The sequence below is a fragment of the Dryobates pubescens genome, chromosome 18 (genome assembly GCF_014839835.1).
Source record: "Dryobates pubescens isolate bDryPub1 chromosome 18, bDryPub1.pri, whole genome shotgun sequence".
Taxonomy (NCBI): Eukaryota; Metazoa; Chordata; class Aves; order Piciformes; family Picidae; genus Dryobates; species Dryobates pubescens.
Window position 1 is genome coordinate 2,892,141 of NC_071629.1, and position 24,675 is coordinate 2,916,815.

General features: G+C 43.9%; 1 long non-coding RNA gene across 5 annotated transcripts in view; it reads left to right on the top strand.

Annotated features, from left to right (window-relative positions):
* LOC128898090 (uncharacterized) overlaps positions 1 to 7,812 on the top strand; it is a 91,948-nt gene extending 84,136 nt beyond the window's left edge. For 3 of the 5 annotated variants that reach the window (XR_008462690.1, XR_008462691.1, XR_008462692.1), the window contains exons 4-6: positions 1,553 to 1,867; positions 1,973 to 4,599; positions 7,595 to 7,812. This is a non-coding gene — a long non-coding RNA (uncharacterized LOC128898090). The remainder of the gene's footprint in view (positions 1 to 1,552; positions 1,868 to 1,972; positions 4,600 to 7,594) is intronic. The other 2 variants (XR_008462693.1, XR_008462694.1) reach the window with 2 other exon arrangements.
* The last annotated feature ends 16,863 nt before the right edge of the window (positions 7,813 to 24,675 follow it).

A 24,675-nucleotide genomic window follows, 5' to 3' on the forward strand; every position in this document is an offset into this window, starting at 1 on the left:
AAGGGTTGTCAAGCCCTGAAACAGGCTGCCCAGGGAAGTGGTCAAATCATCTTCCCTGGAGGTATTTAAAAAGATGTGTGGACAGGGCGCTTAGGGAAATGGTTCAGCAGTGGACTTGGTACTGTGAGGTTAATGGTTGAACACACTGATCTTAAAGGTCTTTTCCAGCCTAAACAACTCTGTGGTTCTATGATTCCTGGCAAGTAGTCAGTCCATGCTCCCTAAACAACTCTGTGGTTCTATGATTCCTGGCAAGTAGTCAGTCCATGTTCAGCTGGGCACCCAGAGACATTCTTGGTGGGGCACAGCTCCAGCCCAGTCCAGCCTACTGAGGCTGTAACTGCCAAGGTGCACAAACCCAGCCTGAAAGTTTCACAGGCTGGGTTTAAAACCAGGTAGAACGCTCTGGATTTGTCACGCAGAAAACTGGCTGTGGCTGAGAAAGATGCTGAATTGGTTTGGTCCAGATGAGGTTTTCTTTTTGGCTAATGATTTGTTTTTAATGTCACACATGGTATCATGAGAAGTTGCAACATTCAGGCATTTTTAATGAATTCCTATTGCCTGCATATTAGTGAGAATATTTCCACTGCAGCAAACACCATAAACAGTTTCCACACCGGGGTATGTTATACTGCTACCAGAATTGGTTCCTCTGATGGTTCATTTCTTTTATGCTGAGAATTCAGGGCCAATTCAGCTTGGTTTTATGCATCATTAGAGATTTACAATTACTTTGCTATAGTTTCTTTCGGGAAGCCTATCTCTCATGGCTAATGCTATGGGAGCCCTGTTGTGTAGGGGTTGGTATCAGCCACCTTATAGCAATAAAGCGTTTGAGAAGGATTTAGAATTATGAGTGGCTAAATTCTCCATGCAGTGACTGTAATGCTGTTATCCCTTGCTGAGCTTGGGTTGAAACTGGTATTTTTTTTTCCTCCTCAAATTAGAAAAAAAAAAAAATGCTGTTTCTTCAAGAGGTTTTGAATCATTTCCATGTCATTTTTGTTGTTGTTGTTGAACTGCTGCAGACAGAAATGAGGAATTGTGAGAAATTCCATTTGGATTTTATGATGCCACAAATGCATTTAGATTGTATTAGTAAGTAACAAGAAGAAGGCCTCCTCATTTTTTATCTCACTTTTAAAAGGTATAATCATTATTTGGCACTTTATTTCGGTTTTTGGGCTTTGCATGCGCTGCTACAGTCAATAAATAATAATAAGTCAATAAATGAAGTCAATAATTTCACAGGCTCTGCTTTTGCACGCAGAGCAGTGGATCTGCGTGCGTTACAATCCACATCATTCATGTTTTGGACAAACACCACTGTTGCACTGAAACAAACATGATAGGCAGTGAATAATAGTGGCCTGATCTAAAGGCCATTAAAATCAATGAAAAGATTTCAAATTAACTTTTACAGCCTTTAGATCAGGTCCTAAATGGGCAAATTACAGTTATGGTGTTTCCCATTTACATACCTGTGTGCTGCATTTAATGTATTTTATGGAACTGAAATTACTTGGTGCTCTTTTTCATGCTTTTTTAGGATAAGAATTTGCCAAGGGCATCAACAGCAGTTTTCCCAGGCTTCTGCACAAGGATTATATACTCAAGCCACAAATGACTCAAATCTCTGAAAAAAAGAGGACATGGTTATCAGCCAGGCTTTGACGACAGCAAGGATGGGAGCACTATCTGCCTTCCTCCATCAGAGATGCTCATTCCCCCTCATTAACATACTCAGGACATCAGCACCAGCCATCGCTCCCGGGGGAATAGCTTCAAACTTTTAAGGGAATATGCACAAAACCTCCCCCCTGCATTATTTCTAACAGATCAAATCGCATTTGCCTTGTGTGAGGTTAGCAGAGAGGCTGGGGCACGGGGGTGTGAGGGGAGGGATGGAAAGGTTGCGGGGAGTTTTCAAATCCATTGTTAGAACTCAGGAACCTTTCTTCTTTTACAGGGTTCTTCAATCCCGTTGAGGATGCACAGAGCTGATCTCTAAGTCTGTGATATCTGCTGCCACTGTAAGTGTGAAAGAGAGATGCCTCTACCTGCCTTTTCTTCTTGCCCTCTAATGAAAAATGATTTTGGAGCAACACTGGAAATAAGCCATCAAAATATCTGATTAAACCTCTTAGGAAACTGTCACTAATCACCTTCCCTGCTCTTGATGGAATATATTTATGCATTATAAATACACTTACTATGTGTGTGTGCTCAATAAATCACATTCAGCCCTTGTATGTGATGTATAAGCACATTCTATAGAATACACACAAATACAGATGCCAAACTCCCACAGAGTTCATCACTGGAAAATGTTTGAAGGGTCTGATCCTTAATATTTAATGAGCAAGATGCTATTTCCTTCCTCAGCTTTTATCTCTGGTTTGGCATAGTCATTAAATTTGTTGTTTCCTTGCAAGATTATATAATTTATGACCTAATTTTAGACTTTTGTGTAACCATGCTAAAATACTCGTGGCGCATCCGGCTTTCTTCATGCGGAGCGTTGCGGCGTTAGCCACCAGCTAGAAGCTCAGCTATGAGCTTCCCATCAGCAAGGAGTTACATGCATTAAGGGAAAAACAGCCCAACAATATTCAGAGAGCATTACAGGATTAGATTGTGGTTTATTTTCTTTTTTTTTCTCTGTAAAAATATGATTTAGCAGCATTTCCAAAGCCCACCCTGTGCGGCGGTTGGCAGGGATCCCCAGGTAGGTAATGCTGTAATCGCCCAGCAGCTCTTACTGCCTAAAATATTTTCCTGCAGCAGCTTCTGACTTTCTAGATGGCTCTGGGATGAATTCAGACAGCCCTCATCACAGGGAGGGATGTTCAGAGCTGGGGAAAGCAGGTGAAGAATGACACTTAGTGCTTCAAAGTGGCTGCCAGCCCCTTGCACTGAGAAGAAAGCATTTCTCTGCAGCACCAGCCTGGCTGGGGGGATTTTTTTGCTGCACAAGGTGTTGCCAGATAACTCCTAAATGAATTACACTAAGGCTACAGGCACATTATTTTGTGCCTTCTGCATGTCCAGGCTAATTCAGTGGTGTCATAAATAGTGCCATGAGTTTTGGGTGTTCTGTCAATTTAAAGCATATTGTTTGGACCAGTCTTTCATCATATCTAATATATTGCCTATTGCATTAATGCCTTTTGAGAGCACTTCATTCTAGTGTTGAAGAGGGAAGCAGCTCATGGTTGAGGACAAGGTAAGATGCTTGCTGTGTGGATGTAGCACAGTTATGAGGTTTTTTTCCCCCCTCTGTTGCCTCTTTGCCCCTGATGTATCTAACACAGATGCCAGAGGTAGGGTGCTGCATCCCTAGTCCAGAACCCTGCACAACAAGGACCGTGTGCCTGCAGCTCACTGCATCCCTCCAACATGACAACTTAATGCAGGGTATGGGCTGAGGCAAGTGCCTACAGAAGGAAAAATAATCCTCCTGCAAAGGTGACATTGTTTTTTGGAATAAAAAAGGTTGGAAAGTGTATCTGCTTGGCTTTAATGGACCAGTTCCAGGAAAGCAGCAGACACCAAAGTGTTTTCAGTATCACATAATTCAAGAGTAAAATCATAATTCCTGTTACCATTTCAGCTGTTTCTGGCCTTGGGAAACCTATGCTAATATTTATTATTGTATGACTGACCTATGATTTCTTCATCATTTACATTAACAGCTCTGATATTCATAGTAACATCCTTTAAATCATATAAGCAGATGTCAACAGTGCATGATGAAGTCATATCCTGCTGCTTTTTTATTTACTTAGTCCTTTTTTTCTTTTCTTCCCCCCCCTCCCCCCTGGTAAAATAACATTGTGAGATTGCATAATCTCACCTCCACCAGGCCTCTAGGGGCATATATAACCAGGGAATGTATTTTCTATAATCTCACAAAATGAGTCAATTCTATCAGAGGTACAAACAGTTATACAGAGTCAGTATTTCACTCCCATCACTGCCTGACATCATCTTCCACACAGTACATGAAAATATTTACATAGCTCTTTGACATGAATTGCCACAAAGCTTTTGGAGGAACAACAACACAAATGAGGAAAGTGAGGAATTAAACCAGCATAATGTCATTGAAAGAATTTAGCTCCTTTTCTGGGTGCAGCATTTTGAGCGGGAACTTTGTCAGATGCCCTCTCACAGTCTTCTGACCGGTCATAGACACCTCTAATCTCTACTCTCCGGTGAAGTGCCTATCTACTACACACAATCAGAGAGCTGTCCAGAATATCCACAAGCTGGAAGCTGATCCTCTTTCTTCATCATCCTCTGAATGTTTTCTTTGCCCAAGTGAGTTTCTTCGGGTGAATTAAGACACTGCATTTATTTTCCAGGCAGTTTCCCGAGACATTTCTGTTTACCATGCAAAGTACCACAGAACAGGCAATACTTGACAACATCTTATTGTTCCATATGAGCATTACCAGCTGTAATTCTTATGAGCCCTAAAATCACTTTTTATTCCTTCTGCTTTTCCCAGCACAGAGACAGCAGTGACAGGCTCTTTGGAGTTGGACTGATGGATTTCCATCCGGAGAGCACAGCTACTTCTGTACCATGCAGGTGAGGTGCCAAGGGCAGCTTGGAGCTTCTCAATATCTTCAAGTAGAGTTGATATAATTGAATTTATCCACAACTGACAGTAAAGTATTTTTCAGATTGTTCTGGTGATGTATCAAAAATGTTAGCTCTTTCTTTCTCTCCCATACCCATTACTCATCTTCTTGCCTCAGTTCAGCTCCTACTTTTGTTCACCTCCAGAGAGCAGAGCCAAGTCCTTTTCAGCATCTCGTTGGGAAATGTGCCATGTTAGTGGAGCTCAGGACAGTGGGACCTATCAGTGATGGCCAGACAGAACGGCCTTTGATTGTCTCTGCCTCTCATCCATCATTGCTTTACTGCATCTCCTTGGCAACTGTGCCACGTTAGTGGAGCTCAGGACAGTGGGACCCATCACTGATGGCCAGACAGAACTGCCTTTGATTGCCTCTCATCCATCACTGTTTTACTGAAGTTAAATTCTCCTGAACTTACATTGCCTTAAAGGGTTTACCTGGCTCAGCAGGTGTCAGGTTTCAGAGAATTTGGGGATCATTTTGAGCAAGTTTTTCAGGTTTCTGGCCCTTACACAGCCTTCTCAGGCAGGTGAAATCTTTTCTACTCTCCGGGCATGTAGCCCTGAAAACGCCTTCTCATTTCTGGAGGTAAAAAGGTCAGGATAGTCCTAGATCATGTTTCTGAAGATTGCTGGTGTATAATAATTATTAACAGCTTCTGTAACAGTGCAGGTTACAGACACGAGACCAAACACCTGCAGTGAACCTCCTCAGGCGAAGTTCTCCTCAGCTTCAATCACGTTTTTTCCGGAGACGAGACCGCTGGCTGCGCTCAGGGCGATCTGCCTGTTCCTGGCTTAAGAGGCACTTCTAATCTACTGCTAAGAGACTTATTAGCAATGTAAAAATGAATTTGAGGCAAGAAAAGTATTTCTTCCTAGCAGCAATATGTATGTTGTGAAATCAGTTTTGCTGACAGAAGTAATTGGGCTAACTCCTTGTGACTATGGATGTTATTTGTTGCCCCTTATCTTACTAAAGCAAAGAGTGCCAAATACTTTGAACTTTGTAAATAATTGTTTCCAAAGTGGTGTGAGTTTTTTTTTTTCCCTCCTCCCTATGTAAATTCTGTAGAGGAAAGCTGGCTTCTAATCCTTTCTCTTCCAAAGCTTTTACAGCTCAGCTTGTTCCTACTCTAGATATCTTTCTTTTTTCCCTCTTAGCATTTTAATATTTCTTAGATATTATAAAAGCTTCTTTTAAGGGTAAATCTAGAGCTTTTGCTCAGATTGGAAGAGTCATTTCTAAAGCTTTAATAAACCAGAGACAGAAAATACAAAAACCCCATAAACCTAAAACAAACAAACAAACAAACCCCAAACAATAACAGAACTTTATTTTGACCTGCAACAGATGCTGGGTCTGGAGCTTGGAGACATGTGCTGAGTTTTCAAGTAAGAAATTGAAGGTAGGAGGCTCCCATAATGGAATCCTATCAAGGTGGGGGTTTGAAGGAAACTCTACAGATCATCTACATCTAGTTCAACCTCTCCTTCTAAAACAGGGTCATCCCCAGGATGTTGCTCAGGATCACAATGTCCAGGCAGGTTGGGAATCTCTCCAGAGAAAGTCTCCACAACATTTCTGGGCAGCCTGTTCCAGGGCTTCAGCAGCCTCACAAGAAAGAAGTTTTCTCTCATGTTCAGATGGTTCTGGTTTGTGCCCACTGGCCCTTGTCCTGTCATTGGGCAGCACTGACAAGAGTCTGGTCCTATCCTCTTGACCCTCATCCTTTAGAAATTATAAGCATTGATACAATCATGACCAGGAAGAGAACCACTGGTAAGATCAAGACCAAAACTGATCTTCCTTCCTTCATCTCCTTCCAAGTCAGCTGTTTCTGGGTTTAGATGCCACCAGCAGCTCCCTAGGTACTTGGTTAGTGCTTTGCTTCCTGACCCAGCTGAAGTGGGAAAGAATTTTAAATTCCCAGTAGTTTTTCTTCCTAAAAAGAAATGAAGAAGAAAGAAAAACAGCCTCTGATTTTTGAGAAGGCACCTTCCAGCAGAGCCCAAATGGGAATGTCTGCGTTCACTACCATCCATCAACGCCACGACACACAGGGAGCAGCTCCTCCAGCTCCTCTCATCGCGGTGGACAGAAGGAGCTGTCAGGGAGCCGCATGCGGCCGCCGTGCCGAGCAGGGTGGGAGCCGTGCTGGCAGAGATCCCTTCGGCACAGGGGATTTCTGCTCTGACAATTTTTGGCTCCTTTAGGTTACTTTGGAGCTGCACGGAATGTGTAATGTTCTGCGCTCGCAGAGGGGCTGACAGGGAACTTAAATACAGATTGCAAAGATAGATCATCTCCCAGCATCACTTTGTTTTCCTCTGCTCTAAAATCATTTTACTTGTTCCTGCAGCTACCATAAAGCCAGAAGAGCTCTCTATATTTGCTTCCCGGATGCCTTTTTCTCCTCTGTTTACAACTATAAAAACAGCTTTTCATGCTCCAAATCAGAGAGCAATGAAATTGCTGCTGAAGAAATAATACAGGAGGCTAATCAAATGGCAGCACAGGAAGCAGCCTTCAGCCAGTGCATTTTTTTGCCTTTTTTTTTTTTTTTTTGGGTGAGAGCTATTTTTAGAATATATTTTTATTTTGTCACTCCATATGGGAAGTCAGACCCATATGGTTTGGGAGAATGGAAGGGTTGTGCTTTTATAGAGATCTCACAAACCCTCCCTGCTCAGCCCTGTCCTTAAACGTGTGCTTCAATCCAATTGTCTGCGACGGGACTGCAGCACATAAACTCCTCCTGCCTGGGGACTCGGGCCCTGTCTGAGGTTGTAGCAGTATTATTCCCTCCTGAGATGTAAAACTATTCTATATTTGTTCAACCAGTCTCCAGTTAACTTGGTTCTTCTTAATTATGACTTTTCTCATTCATGTCCCTTCCTTTCCCCACCCCCCCCCATCCTCATTTTTTCCCTGCTGCTCAGATGCCCTCAAGAATACCTTCTGTCCAGTACCAGCCAGGATGTGAAGCTCAACAGCCGCAGCCATCACTTCTGCTCATCACAGTAGCTGTTACTACCCTGCAAATATCAAGATTAATGCTCTGTTGGGGAATATTCTGCACACACCACCACGTTGCCTCCTGAGTATGCTGAGAGAGCAAGAACTGGCTGGGAAAGGTATTGCACTTCTGACAGACAAAACTTACCAAGGAAGTCTTCTTTCTATGAGGACAGGCTGAGAGAACTGGGGTTGTTCAACCTGGAGAAGAGAAGGCTCCATGGAGACCTTTTGGTGGCCTTGCAGTGCTTGAAGTCTATGAGAAAGATGGGGACAGATGTTTTAGTAGGGCCTGTTGTGACAGCACAAGGGGTGGTGGCTTGAAACTAAAAGTGAGAGATTTAGACTAGAGAGAAGGGGTGGTGAAACGCTGGCCCAGGTTGCCCCATCCCTGGAAACGTTGCAGGTCAGGTTGTTTGAAGCTCTGAGCAACCTGCTCTACTTGAAGATATCCCTGCTGACTGCAGGAGGGTTGGACTAAGTGACCTTGGAAGGTTCCTTGCCATTCGAACCATTCTGTGATTATCTAAATGAAATGTATAAAATTATACATGTGTCCTCAGTGCTCATCCACCAGAATTGTGGCTTAGGTTGTTCCGTCAGATTCAGTCCAAAAGTATGATTCTTGTAAGGAGTTGTGTGGGGTGATAAAAACACCAACAGGAAGTTTCTGTTCTGGTAAATTTCATGGGATCATTTCATGAACATTTCCCCATTACAATCTTGCAGTTTCTTCCCTGTGCAGTTTCTCAGCAGGTGAAATTCAAAAGACCAAATTTAAAACATGTTTTAGTGATTGCAATTTGAAAGGCAAAATTTCCCTCAGCCTATGTTCCTTGTGCTCCCAGCTCTATCGCTGGCTGCAGCATTGCAGTATCATTTTAACAAGGGATGCCCCTGGAGCAGTTGCCCATGTAATTCCAGCCAGGAGGGGACCTGACTTTTTTAGTCTTAGCAAATCCTCAGAGGTGTGGGTGGCCCGATCAGCCTGTCAGCTGCTGAATGCCCAAATCTATAATTAAAAATCCCCTTTGAAGTTCAGAGGGCTCCTGAGGTGCTCTGTGGGCAAATGTTTGCTTCCTGTGCTCCCCCCGCAAACTGGCAGGCAGGAGAAACACAACTGGGGAAAAGTTTTGTCCTGTGGTTCACCCCAGCTGTGTACCCAGAGAGCTCAGCAGTGCCATGTGGCAGGAGGGAGGCAGAGCCAAATTGCACCTCAGTCAGTACAAAATGCTTGAACAACTATTTCAATGTGTCTGAGGTGATAGCTGACTTTGTTTACACAGGCTCTGCAAGACATAGCAAAATGCAGCTGGATGGTTTTATACATAGGTTAATGAGCTCACAATTTTGGATGGCGTGGGTTACACAGTTTCAGGTAGCAAGCACCCTCCAGAAGTGCTTTCTTGACTGGAGAAGTCATTTCATGTGGGACTTTTGATTCAAGACTTGTATTTGGCCTCAGCATGGAAGAAGATCTGAAGAAAAAGCAGAGCATTGGCACTTAATATTTGTATGCTTCCCCCCTCCACACCCCCCTTAGGAAATAATTCTCCAGACTTGTTTTAATTATTATTGTTGGTTTTTAGAAGGTGCAATGGGAACAGGACTGAGCAGAGAAGAATTGAGTGTGGCAGAAGGATGGGAAGCATGGAGATTTCTGAGCTGGTTTGGATGCTGTTTCCATCAAGTAGAAGGAATGTTATATTGAAATTGTTCAGCAAAACTGAGATCTCAGCTGGATTATTTTATTGGGAAGCCAAGAAAGCAACTACTAATTCCACCCCCCTCCAAAAAAACCCCCAACCAACCAAACCAACCAACCCAACAGAAAACCACAGAGATCTTGGGTAAAAGGAGACAAAGTTAAAATAACCAAGCAGTAGAAGGAGCTAAAAGGAAGAGCCTGAGGCTATAGCTGAGAGAAACTGTCTAAAGTTTTAAAAGAAACTTTATGAAGTTTTATTGGTATTCAAAATCTACAATCCTTTTGAAATCAAACCAGCTATTGTTAGATTATTCGTTTCAAGTAGCTTTATAGTCAGATTCCCTCCCCCATTGCTTGTATTCCACTCCAAAAATACATAGTCTATGCAAGTCTGAAATCCCAAAAGACAATAAAGATCACCTGGATGTATGATGCTTGGGAGTATTGAAATTAGAAACAAGGAGCAGGGTTCTCCCAGAAATCTTGTTCTGGAATACTTGATTCACACAACTTTTGCACCAGGGCCTTGGGCAGTGTGTGTGACGTGAATACACAAGCGCTATGAGATGGACTTACGGTGTCACTGCAGTTCCTGTGCATCACTTGGCAGCTGAATACCATGGCCCCAGTAAATTTAACCAAGCATTTGCTGACAACTTCAGTGGAGCCAGAATTTCATCCCAGGCCAGGAACAGCTGATGGAGCAAGCCACAGACTGGTCACCTGCAGCAATTTGAAGTTGATGATGTAAAAGTGAAACAATTCCTTCAGACAACCGATTTGGTACTCAAATACCACTTTGAATTTCCCACCAAGTTTCCATTCACGTTACCATTATGTAGGTAATATGTTAAAGCCTTATCCTTCAAAAAGTAAAGAATTAATTCCTTTAAGAGATGGGCAATTTGTAGAAGGCATTGGTGTAGTTTTGCATTCCAAATGTGATTTATGTTCATAAATAAATTTGCATAAAATCTCCAGCTCTCGATGTCATACTTCTATTTTATCCTTCATTCAGATGCTCAAGGAATGCAAACTATATTTTTTTTACAGCTAAATAAAAGCTATACAAAGCTGCCAGGAAAGAATAAGGAGATACACATTGTGCCATGCAGCCATGATAAATCCAGCAGCACCATGGTTACGGTCAAAATGGGACGCCATCCACGGCCAAGGAATATCAGCACATATAGATTCCTCTGACTAGATTAAGCAGTCTAGTCTTAACTGAGGGAGCTCATGACACTAGGTCAGCAAGAGAAAATATTTGCCTGAAAGACAGGCACCTGATCTGAGGAGGAACAGTTGGTTTATGTGGCAAGGGTTTGTCATAGATTTACAACCTCAGCTGTGGTTGGGCCAGGCTCTGCACGTGTGCTTCACAGAAACAGAGATATCAGCCTGGCTGCCACATGGTGAGGCTTGCAAAATATTGGTGGGTCTGCTAGTGATAGTATGGCCTTGTAAGACACGCCTTGGTCATGAGGATAGCACCAGTGAGAAGGTATATCTGCACCCCTCTAGTCTTCATGGTAAAAGGCTCCAGTGCCATGGCTCTGGACTGACTAATAAATAGATTAAGAAATGGATTTCCCTCATTAGGAGTTACAATGGTCTTGCTTTAATTAAACTCAATGTTGAGGTCAAACAGCTCCAAGAGTGGCTTCCCGGGAGTGAGGGGACTGCTCCAAGGCTCTTTGCAGGAGGAGATGTAGAGAAGACCAGCAGTACTGAAGGACTGGGCATTTTCTGGATGACATAAGATGTTTAGAGGAAGCAGTTGTGGTGAGCTCTCTTGTAGTGCCTAAATGTTTTTATTGACTTTAAAACTGAAATCTATTTATTGGAGTAGAATTTCTTTCCTCTAGAGCTCTCACTATCTAATTGTATTTTGTGGCAAAATGTATGAGGTGTAGAGCAAACTCTGTGTTTTGGAATCTGCTGCTCTTCACCTTGGACTTTCCTCTCCCAGACTGAAGAGAAGCAACAGCTTGCTGGTAAACTTTATGCTGACACCAAATAGGATGGTGCACAATGCTGAACATCTCATCAAGAAGGTCCTAAGCCTTTTTGGCTCTGTGAGTTTAAGGGCTGCTGGGTCCTCTGCACCCTGAGGAACTGAACTCTGTGATGCTAGACAAGTTTGTAGTGAATAGGGGCAGCCTAAAACTGGAGTTAAAAGATCCTCTTTGTTGTGCAGTGAATGTGTGTGAGTCTTGGGGAGCGTGGGCAGGGCTGTTGACTCCTAAGGACCACTCATGTGCCTTAATTGAGTATGTGCATGAATGCTGAACTGGTTGGGACCAGCACAAACACCTGTGAGTGCCAAGCTCTTTTCTGTGTCTGTTTTGTAAAGTTAATGGCCACCAGGCATTAAAAACCTGTTTCTGGTCTTTGGAGATGCTGAGGCTTCTCATTTCATATTTTTAAAGGTGAATGCCTTCACCTTAAAATAGAATGTCTTTATTTCAGAGACACTGGAGCATAGAAAAGTGGAGAGCTGTAACTTAGCATTCTTTGGAAGCTTAACATTTCCTTTGACTGTCCATAACTTAAAAGAATCCGTGAATCTGTGATTCTGTGACTCAAATAATGCTGCTTAAAACAATTTAAAACCAAAAAATTGTGCTCAGCAGACAGCTCTTGTGACAAGGCTCTGCCCAGAGTGTGTTTTTATGCTTGAGTTATAAACCCTTGAAAAATGGGGATCCTAATGCAAAAGCTGACACAGCTTTAACGAAAGCAGCTCTAGTAAGTGCTGCTATAATTATTTCCTCGTTAATTACAAATTTTGCAAGACACGAGAGTAACACAAATTGGAAAATAGGAATAATTATCAGCAATAATGCCACAGAAGCTGGACACATTGAAAGTATCTTTCCTCTTTAAATTTAATAATAGCAAGACAGCCAGGAAACTAATAAGAAATACATAATTGAAAATTAACCTTGCAAATCTGCTGTTAATAAACCATGGTACTCTTGCGTTACAATGATTTTACAGAGCCTTTCATTTGCATCTGAAGTGTCATTCCAGGTAATACTTGGTGTGTTCACAACAATTAGGATGGCTCTGCATTCAAACAACAACAACAACAAAAGATAAAGCTAAAAATGCCAAGGCAGGATCTGGTGTGGCTGAGGAGGACAGAGTAGTCCACACCGTAGTTTTCAGCAGCTCAGCGCTCGAATGGTTGGAACCCGGGCAGACAATGGTGATTTTTGTGCCGGCTGTCTCGCCTGAATGCTGTTTTGTTGTTGCTGAATTCAAGTATTGTGATGTTTCATGCTTTCATCCTCGACTTGTGTAAATACACCAGTTGGGCTGTTGGGTTGCTTGCCCTTCCTCAGCCTCCCAGGCGTGATGAACGATTACTTGGGATGCTTGAAAGCATCCAGTGTGTTGGCCACAGGTAGCGTATGATCCTTGAGATACTCTGCTGCGGTGTCTGCTTTGGCTTCTGTGTTTGAGTAGTTTTAACTGTTCTAACAGGGGCAGGCTGCTGGAGGCACTGGGGTTTGCTAGGCAGAAGTCAGCTGCCAGTTTAAAAGGGAGGTGCTGCTTTACTACTGGTTGGCACCTTGTGCCTGAGGCTTGCTGATGGTTCTCCATTCAAAGGGAACTGGTGCTTCCTTATGGATGTTTTCTATCTCTTGCCAATCAGCAGAAGTCTCTAAAAATCCATTGGTTTGCAAGTAAGGAGGAAGAGAATTGTTTATTCAAAGCTCAGGCTGACTCAACTGCTCTTGCTAAGTATCTCCCACTCATAAAATAAACCTGGTGCATGTTGCTGCTGCTCCTTGTGTTCAGTCACAGAAAACTTGCATGTCTCTAGCCAAGAAATGTTTTACCAGTTTGGAGCTTACATCTAGCAAGCTCTGAAAAGAGAGGATGGACTGTAACAAAGAGGACCATGCCTGACTGCAGCCTTGTGCTTCCATCTCGGTGTTAAGGGCAGCAGAGGTGTGTGCAGGGTCTCCAAGCTGCGTATGGCCAAACAGCTTAAAAAATAAAAAGCAAGCAAGAAAGAAAATAACCCAGAGACCTACAGTGTTTGGCATCAGAGAGGAGGAACATTTGTACACAAACAATTGGGTTAAGAGTGTGCACTCCAAACTGTGTTTCTGCACAATTCCAAACTCCATCAAGGGCTGCATGTAAAATGTTGGCGGCTTTGTGCAAACCCACAAATCCCAGGGAAAAGGCCATCGGGGGTCAGCAATTCAGCTGTTTGTCTGCTCACTTTATGTAAGAGGTTAGCAGCAGTATGCTTTTTGTCCAAAGCCAGCAATAGCAGGAACAGCTTGTTTCTGAAAGGGCTGTGGCTCCCCTAGTAGTGACAGAAGAAGGGGTCCTGAAATAAACCTTGAATGTGGATAGTCTTTGATTTGACCTTTTCTCCATTTCTTTGGCTGTAATGTGTGCTTAGCACAGTGTTTGACTCCTGCCACTCACTTCCCCCACAGCCTATATAACTCAAGCACCTCCACCACAGACTTTTCTCCTCCATTTCTTAGAATCACAGACTCATTTTGGCTGAAAGAGACCTTTCAGCTCAAGTCCAACTGTTAACCCAACACTAGCAGGTCACCATTAAACTGTGTCCCTCAGCACCATGGCTACGTGTCTTGTCAATCCCTCCAAGGATGGTGACCTCACCACTGCCCTGGGCAGCCTGTTGAAGGTCTTGACAACCAATCTGGGGGAGAAATTATTCCTTATGTCCAACCTAAACCTCCCCTGACTAAAGCTGAGGCTCTTTCCTTTTGCCCTACTGCCTGTTACTTGGGAGAAGAGACTGACCTTGCTCCAACCTCCTTTCAGGGAGTTGTAGAGAGATAGGAAGTCTCCTCAGAGCCTCTTTACTACAGGCTGAACAACACCAGTTCCCTCAGCTGCTTCTCAGGACATTCATTTTCTAGACCTTTTACCAACTTTGTTGCTCTTCTCTGGACATGCTCCAACACTTGTTGTGAGAGGTCCAAAACTGAACCCAGTATTTGAGGTGCAGCTTCACCAGTGTCCCCAGATCCTGCTGGCTGCACTGTTTCTGATAGAAGCCAGGTGGTCATTGGTCATCTTGGCCACCTGGGCACATGTTGGCTCATATTTAGCTGACTGTTGACCAACACCTCTAGGTACTTTTCCACCTAGCAGCTTTCCAGCCACTCTTCCCCAAGACTGGAGCTTTCATGCAGTTGTTGTGACCTGAGTGTAGGACCTGGCACTTGGTCTTGTTGAACCTTATGCAGTTGGCCCCATCCCATCAATCCAGTCTGTCCAGACTCTCTGAAGAGCCTCCCTAACTTCAAGCAGAGCAACATACCTGCCACTAACTTGGTGTCACCTGCAAACTTGACACTTCAGTATGTCTCAGGGAATTTGGAAAGCACTGGAGCATGTGACAAAAAGGTGTTTTAGTTACCAAAGCTCTTCCTTCACAGGAGCTCAGGGTGCTAGATGGGAAAAAGCAAATCTCCCATCTTTCTGTAACCTCTGGTTTTGCAGCTCATGGTGGCTTTAGCCAATAGGAGGAGAAGAGGGTTATGTTCCCCTACAAATGCCTTTGAAATCCATTTACATATTAAAAAATACAAATATGACTTGAAAGCCTCTTCTGCTTTGGAGGCAAGTGATGAAATTTCTCAAAGCAGTGGAGTTTATTTGCCTCAACTCAGTGGGCCCACGTCTGACTTGAAATGTGCTGATGTGATAAGTGTTTCACTTGAACCATGAAGCTTTGTTGTGGAAATGGAGCAGAGCGAGGACAGGAGATCCTCAGCTTAGCCCTGGTCAGGATGTAACTATTGCATCTGTGAATGTGAGAACTGAGGAGAGCACCCAGTGAAGGACTGCTGAAGACTAGTCAGAGGCAGCTTCCCTTCCACGTGTGTTGGCAGATCCTATTGGCAGTTCCTTGCAAGACCAGAGCGAGTGCTGGGACTATGCAGGACTTTTCATGGCAGATCAGATGCTTGGGCAGCCTCTCAGCCTGAAAGGCACTGAGCAGAGATATGTCCTAGGTACAGAAAGCTTTGGGAGCTGGGTAGATGAAGAGGAATGGGGAGCAGGCGGTTACTGCTCCAACCTTGAGAGGAAGGAGATGGAAAATACCCTCTGCTCTGTCTGAAAAACAGGAGGTGGTGGGAAAAATGTATCTCTTAATGATGCTCCTGAGGCAGCCTCCACTAGTGATTCCTGATCTGTATTCTGCTCATCATTCCTTTCTCAAGGAAAGACATAAAGGAAAAACTTAGCCAAAAGGAAGCTATTTTTAGAAGATTGATTCCCCCCCTCCCCATCCTGCTGTTATTTATGTTGTGTAGTTTTTGACTTATTTATGCAAAGTGGGATGATGTTTAATGTGTGGAAGGATGGTGAAATCCATTCTACAGCTGTCCTTGCTATTTCAGGGCTGGGCTTTGCTAGCCCTTCCAACCTGCAAATGGAATGGTGCTTTTTGGATGTTATCAGAGTGGTGTTGACTGCCAGGGGTAGTTTTACCTCCAGCTCCTTTGGCTTCCAGTGCCCTGGCCATGCTTCTGCAGTTGGTCACTGCAGCATATTTCAGCCTGCCACTCAAGTCACCCATGTGCATTTGTAAAACACTAAAAGGCAACTGATAATTCAAACTCTGTTCCAAGGCAAAAATATAAAATGCTAATACTTCAATTGATTGGAGCTAATTTATGCAAACTGGGCTCTGCTGGCAACTGCAGCAAGGTATAAAGGGTGACATCATTGAGCATGAGCTCTGCCAACCTGAGTTAGAATGACAGTGGAATGATTTAACTGTCATGATCTCACTTAATATTTCATCCTTACAGTGTAGCCCAACCTGTACTTCAGGATTATGTGAAGTACACATTGCAGAGTGGTTGCAGAGCAGATTTTGATGCAAACTTTGCTGTTAAAATAAATGTTTGAGTGACAAACCCCCTGCATATGCTGGTACTCTGTAAGGCTGCTGGAAATCCTTCCAGAAAGGCAAATTGACTGTGGAATGTTTTCAGTTTCATATGGATGTGTGTGCGTGCATGCAGACACGTGCTCACAGAGCGGGAGGGGGATGGCTGCAAAGATGCTGAGGGTCCTGGAGCTCTTCTGTGAGGAGGGAAGGCTGAGAGCCCTGGGGCTGTTTAGCCTGGAGAAGAGCAGTCTGAGAGGGAATCTTCTCAAGAGGATGGAGCCAGACTCCTTCCAGTGGTGCTCACTGATAGGACAGGGGGCAGTGAGCACAGAGTGGAACTCAGGAGGTTGCATCTTCTTTACTGTGAGGGTGCTGGAGCCCTGGATCAGGCTGCCCAGAGAGGTTGTAGAGTCTCCTTTTCTGGAGAGGTCCCAAACTCACCTGGCCATTGTGATCCAGGCAATCTGCTGTGTGTGCTCCTGCTTTAATGGTGAAGTTGGACTAGATGATCTCCAGAGGTCCCTTCTAACCCTCACCATGCTGGGATTCTGTGATTCTGTCTTAACCTTTCTGGTAAGAAATCATCATAGGAGGAAAAACTAACTTGGATCAAATAAATATAGCTGAAGTTTTTGAATCCCAAAGCCTGTCATCCTCATAAGAACAAACCACTATAGATGTGATGGGCCAGGAGCTAGAACTTTTAGCAACATGTTTAGTTTTCAGCCTCCTTTACAGAAACAGATCTAAAGTGACCTAACATTCATGGCTGGAGGTACTGCAGCTGGTCTGAATAAGCATTAAGTAAAGTAACAGGAAAAGCACAGCTTTTTCCACTTGCCATTTTGGCACCCAGGTGTGTAGTTGATGGGGAGGGACTTGCCTCTCCTCTTTGTGTCTTAATGGAAGCCTTCAGCTGATTTGCTCTTCTCACACTCATCATTTGTATAAGAATCAGAAGAACAAGGTGCCCTCTTTCTGACTGAGATAGAGCTGATTTTCTTCCTAGTAGCTGGAAGCTACTAGGTATGGTAGCTTCCCATACTGTCTGATGTCATGCTTAGTATATAAACTGAGGGGACAGCTGTCTGGGGACTTATCCATCCATTGGGAGCTGACCAGGCATCAGCCAGTGGTAAGCAATTGCATTGTACATTACTTGGTTTGTATGTGGTAATTATTTTACTATTAACACCATTATTACTATTTTCTTCCTTTTTGTCCTATTAGACTGCCTTTATCTCAACCCAAAAGGTTTTTTTTCCCTCTTGTCTTCCCCATCCCACAGGGTGGGGGGAGTGAGAAGCTGAGTGATGGTTAAATATTGGCTGGAGTGAAACCATGACACAAAGTTTTCCTAGTTTAGTGCCTGGTGAGGGAAGGCAGAGCTTAGGCTGTGTTGATGGAGGACAACATCTAACATAATAGCTGAGCTATAGGACAGCCTGACAAAGAGGCACTGGTGGTCTTCTAGTCAAACCTGTAAGCAGATACTTAAATTTCTTTAGGATGAGACAGTGGAGATAGCAATGAACTGCTAAAACTGATTAGCAGGTTCCTGGTTTGGAGTAACTCTGTGCTACAGTACAGGTTAGAGAAGCAGCTTTGCAGACAGACCTGAGGGTCCTACAGGAAAAGCTGATCATGAATCACCAGTGCATCCTTGTAGTGAAGAAGCCACTATTCAAAGCTGGAGTGGAAGAGGCTCTGCTTTTGAAGCTGACTCTATTTTCAAGAAAAAGGTTCAGCCCTACAGCCTTCAGAAACTCCATTCCAAATTAAATGATTTTGTGATTGGTTAACTGAGCCTTCAAATAATAGAAAGGAATCATTTGGGTCTAATGTGATGTTATTTGCACCTGCAGTTCAGTTTAAGATTTGCAGATTCCTCTGTTGTGACCTTAAGGGTGGGTGCTGCTGCTCCTCTTTGGGAAACAAAGGACAATATGTAACCCAGAAAGAGTGTGGTCAAGCCATGAGTCTGCAAACTGCCTCACTGTCTAGGAAAATGGCCTTTTTTTCCTTCCAAGACTGTCATGTTCTGTGTCATGAAACCAGGTCTGGTTCTCACTGGTGGCCACCAGCAACCCATATTTGAAAGCACCTTGCAGTGGTTAGCTCAATGTGTCTGAGGCTGAGGCATTTCATACTTGGGCTTCATTGGGAAGGTTTTTTTGCATGTGTTTTGCCAAGACATATTCCATGCCAACAGAATGTCCTTGTTCTGCTATAAATACCTACCAAAAGCGACCATTATTTGCTCAAGTGTTTAAAACACAGTGATCTAGGAAGCATTCATCAATATGAGTCTTTCAGTTGAATTAGTCTAAGAAAAGGAAAAAGGGGTTGGAAACCCAGAACCCTAGAATTTTTGATGTGGTTTAAATGCTGCTTTAGGATCTCTTTCGATCCAGAATGAATTTCCAGGGTTCCTTAAAGCTAATGGAAGATTCTATAGCTTTTCAATCGGAATCAGTTTCAGCCACTAGAAAACATCCTTTGTTCCTGTATTGATAGAAACACTGTATTCTTGCTTCCTGTTTGGCCTCCCCTGCTCTGGAGGCAACGGGAGTAAACACAGTGGAAGGATTTGTATTAGCAGCAAAGCAGAACAATTGCAGCAGTGTTGAAATTCACAAGGTTGGAGGATTGTAATTGGAGCTTATTTGAGAGCAGGGGATGTGTGTGTGCGGCTGTTGGGGGAGAAATGTTTGTCCCCCTTCATTTTCAGGGGCTCTCCGTTTGCGTTATCCATGCTTATCACACAGGGACAAACGTTTTTCCATAGGACTGCAGTGATTCTGATTCTATTCCAAGAGAGCCTAGAAGCCCTGAGATTCCCAGGAATGGGTTCCTCCCTCTAGTGGCAGCAGAAAGGAAGATGCAGAGCTCTCACACCAGGTAGCTTCACTTTATTTCTTTTTTTTTAGAGATGCAGATGAGACCTGCTGGGGTTTTTTACAACTTCAAAGAAAGATTCTTATGGCACAAAATATCTTGCAACTTCTTTATGGCTCCTCTTAGTCGTTGAACTACTTGTAAAACCAACACAGCGAAACAAGGAGGCTTCTCTAATCGTTAAAGTCACCTTGAAGGCTCAAAGCACAGTGAGGCAGTTTGAGAAACACAGGTGCCAATGAGTTTGGTGTCATAGAATCACAGAGTCAGATGGGTTAGAAAGGACCTCTAAAGGTCATCCAGTCCAGCCCCCTTGCAGTCAGCAGGGGCATCCTTCACTAGATCAGGTTGCCCAGAGCCCTGCTGAGTTTCACCTTGAATATCTCACCTTGAATATCTTGATGGGAGCCTTAGCCACCTCTGTGGGCACCCTCAGAACAGACCCTATACTCAGGAGTAACTGCTGGAACTGGCTCAGCATCTGCCCCTGCAAATAATGCCCAGCACTAGGTAACCTGTAGAGAGAAAGGGATAGGGGATCAAGGTCAGGCTAAGAGAGTTGGGGCTATTCAGTCTGCAGAAGAGAAGGTTCTGAGGAGACCTTATTGTGGCCTTCCAGTATCTGAAGGGGGTCTACAAGAAAGCTGGGGACAGACTTTCTAGGGTGTCAGGGAGTGATAGGACTGGGGGGAATGGAAAAAAGTAGAAATGGGTAGATACTGATTGGATGTTAGGAAGAAATTCTTCCCCATGAGGGAGGCGAGACACTGGCACAGGTTGCCCAGGGAGGTGGTGGAAGCCTCATGCCTGGAGGTTTTGAAGGCCAGGCTGGACGTGGCTGTGAGCAATCTGCTCTAGTGTGAGGTGTCCCTGCCAATGGCAGGGGGGTTGGAGCTGGATGATCCTTGAAGTCCTTTCCAACCCTAACGATTCTGTGACTCTATGATAAGGCTCTGAGCAGCCTGCTTTAGTTGAAGATGTCCTTACTGAATGCAGGGAGGGTTGAACTAGATAACCTTTGGAGGTCCTTTCCCATGCAAGATGTTCTATGATTCTGTGCACTTTAGAGAATTGTCTTGGTGAGCATTTGAATCCTGTTTGAGGCCAATCTAGTCTGGCACTTAAAATGTACATCCATGTGACTACATTAACACTGTATCTATAGGCAGAAGAGCCTGACCATTGGTGTGAGTCAAATGATAAGCACAGTTAACCAGACCTACCACTTTATTTCTGCTTTCCATCACTTGTTGATTCTTTTGCTACCTGAGAAGATCAGGAACCCACCAATACTTGTTTTAGGCTTGTGCAGGAAGGCTGATCTGTGCAGGGAGGCTGGTTGAAATGCATGATCCCTATGAGTATCTGTTGTCAGTGGTTTAGTTCCCTTGACTCAGTCACTGCTTCTTGTGAGTCTATTTCAGTAAAGCCTTCCATTAATAGAAGAGATTACATGATGAGAGGAAAGGTTGAAACAGCATCTTAAATTCAGGGACAAGGTGTCCTTCAGGCTCCATAACGCTGAAAATACTTTCCAGCTAAAGGATGTGAGCTGTTAACAAAAGAAAACACAAGATGCCTCCAAGCCAAATGTGGCTGGGGTGCAGCTGATGGGAGGTACCAGGTGCTGAAGGTTACATGGGATAGCAGAGGTGCCCCTTGCTGGTGTAGGGTAGCAAGTGTGCAAGCTTGCCTGTGTTCTTGGTAAGCTTCACCTGGGCTCTGGGAGTGAAAAGCTCTGCTTTGGGAAGGCCCAAGGATGAAAATATGGCCAGCATCTGTAGTGCACCTTATTACATGCGTGGTGTCCCCTGGGACACAGGAAACTTCTACCTGACCTCTAAGGTCATGTGCATTGGTCCATGAACTGAAAGCCTTCCATCAGAGAGGGGCTTGGTGACTTCAAGAGTGAAATGCAAACTCCTTCCCTTCCAGTTGGGGTTGTGAATTGTCAAGGCAGCCTAATTGCAGCTTCTTTCTGTGAAAATTAGCGATATTTCTTTTGCCCTTTCTGAAAGTTCTTGCTTTGGAACCTGTTTCATGTTAGGACTTTCAGAGGAAAGGACTTGCCATAGGAAGTCTTGATTCTGGCAGACTTGTATGTGCCTGCTGGGTGGTTGTGGCTGCCTCAGTTCGCTGAGGTTAGCAGACCTCTTGGCAAAGGGTCATGTTTGCCTGTCACCTTTTCCTCAGAACCAGGTCAGCTTGTTGCAGATGTTTGCCCAGCAGCCATCATCACTCTGTCTGGAAGGTTCTTTAGGACATTAATTAACAGCAGTACAGAAAACACATTGGAACTGACTCCTTCCATGCTGTCATCTTCGGTGAGGCGCTTTACATCTCAGTTACTTTCCAAATCACAAAGTAATCCTTCAGTCTCTTCACATGGTCACTTCTTGGATGATGTCTTGCCCTGGATCTGGCAGGTACTTGAACTGCTTTTGTTTCTGCGCTACACCTGAAAACTGCTCTAATTTTATTTCACCTCCCTGTAAAGTTTCCTTCCTTTCACTGCCTTTGCTTTTTACTCTCTCAACTTCATTATGCAATTGTTCCAATCCTGCTCTCTATTTGATGTTTTATAACTCCTCTCTGCTTTTTTTGTTGTTGTTTTTCCCCCACTGTTGATTACTTTTACATTTCTATGTTCCTTCACACTGACTTTTAAAAATAAAGCATTAAAACCCAACTGGAAGGTCCCCTGTGCAATTACTGCGAGGTGGTTCGCATAACCCCTGGGCATGCATTAATTTATCTTTGAACACTTTATTTCCTCCGTGTCCTTTCTCTCCCCAGCTTTATCACGTTGAATTTCACCCTGCACTTAGTCTCCCAACTTTGCTCTGCTAAGAATCTAATCTTGCTTGTTTTCTAACTTGTAGTTGAACGTTAACCCTAGAGAAATCCTCAAAGACTGCAGCCTTGGTTCTCCACCACACTTTGCCACTCGTAATCATAGAATTGTTGGGGCTGGAGGGGACCTCAAGGATCATCCAGTTCCAACCCCCCTGCCATGGGCAGGGACACCTTTCACTAGATCAGGTTGCCCAGATCCACATCCAGCCTGGCCTTAAAAATCTCTAGGGATGAGGCTTCCACCACCTCCCTGGGCAACCTGTGCCAGTCTCTCACCACCCTCATGGTGAAAAACTTCTTCCTAACATCCAATCTGTATCTACCCATTTCTATTTTCTTTCCATCCCCCCTAGTTCCTATCACTACCGACACCCTAAGTCCCTCACCAGCTTTCTTGTAGATCCCCTTCAGCTACTGGAAGGCCACAATAAGATCTCCTCAGAGTCTTCTCTTCTCCAGACTGAACAGCCCCAGCTCTCTGTCTGTCCTCATAGGAGAGGTGCTCCAGCCCTCTGATCATCCTTGTGGCCCTAATTGTTGTTACAGAAGCTTTGCTCTAGAATTACTCCTTACAGAGAGCCATTACCTTTCTATGCATACTTCAGATGATGAAAACAATACCTGCAGCCAGGTCTCATTGTAGTACTGTGCACAGTGAGGAAATAAGTTTTACATAACACCCACCAGTGTTGCTCACATCTTCTCTGGAGAGATTCCAAACCCTCCTGGACAACCTGCTGTGTGTGACCCTGCTTTAGCTGGAGAGTTGGACTAGATGATCTCCAGAGGTTCCTTCCAACCTCCACCATGCTGTGTTTTATTCCACTCTCCAAATTTTAGCCTTTCACTTGGACATGATCTCAGCTGAACATTTAAACATCTGCCTAACTTTGGCCAGCTAAGCAAGCAGTTACAGCTCTAATTGTTTCCCGTGCATCAGGAATGTTAGTAATGCAAGGAATGAAGAGGTCTTTATGTCTATGAGACGTAGCTGTACCTGGAAGAACGGCAGTGGTACATGCTGTGAGCAGGAGCAGCAGCTGGTGAAGGAAGGGACACTAACTGCTATATGAGTACTTGGGCTAGTGGATGGCCAAGTGTTCCACTTTAGGCACTTATTAAAGCTATGGCTGAGGTGCCTTCAGCTGGATTGTGAAGACAGCTCTGTCCCAGCAGCAGTGATCTCTAAACTATCACGTTTTGGAGGACTGGGTTTCCTACCAGACACCTATGGGCTGGCAGGACATGACAGTGATTTGTGGCAGGTTAGTCACTGCTGGTCAGCCGCATCTGTGGTGCTGCCCCTGGAACTGGTGAGCAGCAAGACAGCAGGAATCCATGTCAGAGGGAAGGCAGCACTTGGAAGAGGCAAGGGGACCTGGGTCTCACCACAAGTATTTGAGTGTCAACTGCAGTTGTGGCACTTGCATACATTCACTTTTAAAAGGAGCTAACTTGGATTGATGAGTGTAAGGTGTTAGGCAATGCAAAGGACTTGAAATGGGCTCCAGATGGGCCCTGGGCTTTTCTAGACACGGGAAACTATTTCCTGAATATTCCCAATGGCTACTTGAATTAAATGTGCTTCTCTGAGACCACTTGATCTTGATTGACTGAAACTTTTTTGAATGAATTTGTATTGTTTTTCCATATCTTTATGTGGTCCTTGTGTTGTCATCTGTAATTAACACATCTCATACAATATTGACTTTGTGACCTCATCGATTTCATGGCTTACTAGTATCTTTTTTTTGGCTGGTTTTGTTTTGGTTTTCAGGCAATGTTCCTTTTCTTCTCCACTGAATGGTTACATTCATTTGTTTCCCATAATTTCTGAGGAGATATATTTTGGAAAATCAAATTGGCATACCAAGTGCTGAGTTTCTTAACTCAGGAGCAGCAAATGATGCCTCGGAGTGTATTTAATCTTTTCATTATAACGTGCAACATGCAAACATATTTTTACCTTCTCTGCTTTTTCTTTTCTATCTCCCACCTACTGCATTTTCCCCCAGAAAGGCAGCAGACAGAAAGAAGAATGGAGATTTCTTGTGTTAAACAAAAACAACTTGAGCCTCCCCTTTTTTTTTTCCTTTTGCCTTCGGTGCTTAATGTGAAGTGAAAATTTGCAATCAGAAGGCAGGCTTTCGGTTCAGACTGAAACCATTCTTCACAAACAAGTATTTGTTTGGGGAGGGAGAAAGCTCTAATTGTAAAGCTTGGTTCTCACAATAAATATTTCTGTAGTGGGTTTGGTTTGATTAATCTGTGACTTCTTTCAGCAAAGTGCAGAACCGGATCAAGCTGCATCTTGCTTATGCGCGCGACCAGCTTTAATTTATCATGAAGCTGCACTAAAAGCTTTGGTGCTCAGTGCAACAGACCCCTCTTGCACTTACTGGGTAATCACTTAGGGGGATATAATTTAAGAAAATTTATCTGGCATATCTGCCATGGCTGTAACCCAACCTCAATGTGATAAGCTTCCTGCAGTAGAAGGATTAGCACTTTCTAGTTGCCTTTGCTTGGGTGTTTGTCTGGTCAGGAGTTCAACATCCCACTTAGCCAAAGTATTCTGGGATCTGAAATCAGTTGGTTGGCCCAGTAAAACTCTTTCTGCTTTTGGCTGTGCT